Source organism: Alexandromys fortis, unplaced genomic scaffold, assembly GCF_014885135.2.
Source record: "Alexandromys fortis isolate MF-2015 unplaced genomic scaffold, M_Fortis_MF-2015_v1.1 scaffold_72, whole genome shotgun sequence".
In the NCBI taxonomy this organism is placed as follows: domain Eukaryota; kingdom Metazoa; phylum Chordata; class Mammalia; order Rodentia; family Cricetidae; genus Alexandromys; species Alexandromys fortis.
Genome location: NW_026067969.1, coordinates 8,226,011 through 8,228,387, shown reverse-complemented (window position 1 = coordinate 8,228,387; position 2,377 = coordinate 8,226,011).

Sequence of the window (2,377 nt, the reverse complement as noted above, 5' to 3'; positions counted from 1 at the left end):
CTAGTAACACACCTAAGCAATTGGCCAGTGTTGTGATCAATATAGTTTCTGTGTCATTATTTTGGGTCCAGGCAGCTGAGAACATACAAGCTTGCTCCCCACCTACACTCACTCATTCAACCAGATGCAGCCTTAGAAGCCCCAAACTGATGAAATTTCAGGGCATATTATAGAAAGGGGGTCCTCAGCCTAGGCTGAGAGATACTCTTTCTGTCCATCTCTAGGCCCCAAATGATCTCTGATAAGAGCCCGGCCCTCTGCTCTCCTCTTTCTGGTTCTTACCCTGACTCTGGCCCTAGCATGATCTCATCTCAGGACTCAGCAAGTAAGCATGGCTTCTTCCCTTATGGTCACGTGAAACCCATCCCATATATGGTTTGGATGTCTGTGTCCCTCCCAAGTCTGTAAACTGCAGCTGAAGACAAGTGTGGTTGGAATCACATCAATCGTTTAGAGAGTGATTAATCAGTTTTCAGGAGTGGATCAGTGCTTTAACTAAAGGGCCCCAGAGAGCAAGCTAAACCGCTTGCTCTTCTCTTCTTCCCACACAAGGACACCGGGAGGATGCCAACTGGAAGGGACTGGCCGGACACCAAATCTGTTGGCTAGCTTGCCCTTGAACTTTCCAGCCTCCAGAGCTGTAAGAAACAAATCTCTTGTCATTTATCTAGCTCCCTGTCCCTGCCATTTTGTTAGGGTTGCAGGCATGGATGAAGCTGTGACTTCAGGCCAGCTCCACCCTGATTCCAGGCCTGGGTTTAAATCTGCCGTTTCCACAATTGAAACATTGCCCAGAACCTACCACCCACCTCAGTGTAGACGCCCCACGGTGCCACCCTCCTTCCCAGTCACCTTCTCATCTTCTCCCTCTGCCTTGGTAGCCAAGTAGGAGCCCAGGAGTCTTGCTGTTCACTCCAGGCTTTCCACCCACATTCTGTGTCTCCCCGAAACTGTCACCCTCAGACTCCATAGGGACGAACTGACTCTCCCACACAGCATCTACCCGACAGCTGGTCTGCTACAGAGTGAGGCTGAGAGGAGCCAAGCTATCTCGTCACTCAGGAGGCAGAGGCTAGTGGATCTGTGAATTTGGGTCTAGTCTGGTCTTCATAGTGAGTTCTAGGGTAGCCAGGACCACATAGTGAGCCCCTGTGTAGAGAACCAGCCTCAACAAAAATACCTCCTGCCAGGGTACAGGCGTAGGTATAATGGATTAAGTAAGATGCTGCAAGATCCCAAGTACCTACAGTGAGCAACGGGCCATGAGACCTGTCCCCAAGCAAGGGGGAAGGGGGAGCAGACAGCCACTATGAGAGCCCCAGAGCAGCTAGTCCCAGATGCACGAGACCACAGCTCAGGTTTCTGAAGGCTGCTGGTCCCAGGCAGGGGCCACAGGCGGGCAAGAGACAGACAGATAGACAGACAAGCCATGCAGAGTGAAGTTGGATATTTATTTAGTGGATTATGGAGGGGAAAAGGAGAAGGGGAGCAGAGCAGAGAGGCAGAAAGAGAGAGAGAGAGAGAGAGAGAGAGAGAGAGAGAGAGAGAGAGAGAGAGAGAGAGAATGGAGAGGAGAGGGAGACAGAAAAGGAAGAGACTGGCTGGAAGCTGAAGATCAGCTTGCCTCAGTAGATGAGGGAGGGAGTGGGCGTGGCTCATCTTTTAAAGGGACAGGACAGATCATTACAGTGGGGATTTAGAAATATAGTAAAAAATATGAAGATGCAAATGAAAATAATGAAACAGAGAAACATAGGATAGTATCAGGAGGGAATTCCAGTGAGTACTGAAATCTGCCGGTGTTTAATTTCCAATTGCTTTAAATACGGCTGACCCCAAAAGGTAGGAGTAAGACAAAAGACTGCATTAACACAATACAAGGAAATGAACGTACCAGTTGAAGGTCACGGGGTACAGCCATTGTTAAGCATTCTGTTGCTAGAATAAGACAAGTCAGCAAGTCCTGGTCACGCCCTAAACCAAAACACTCTGTAGGCAAACCACTCCCTGGGTGGAATCCTATGTTCTCTCCACAAAGGAATCGGACCCTTAGTCGGATTCTTAGACTTTTGTTTGAGGTAGGAACACATCTACTTCCCTATTCCTGAAATACCCAGGTCTGGATTTAGCCGCACCTGTTGACAATAATCTTGAGAGAGCAGAACTCTCTGAGTTGAATCTAGGTTAGATCTTTGAGATAGAAACACAATAACCTTGAAGGAACTAGAGTTCCAACTCTCTGACCTTTGGTCAATGTGGAAGTAGGCTCACATCTTCCGACCTCCTTACCCCTGCCTAAAAAAAAAAAAAATACAAATAAAGAAAGAATCCAAGCCATAAAGACTATTTACTGCATGCTTCCATTTCTCTAAAGGTA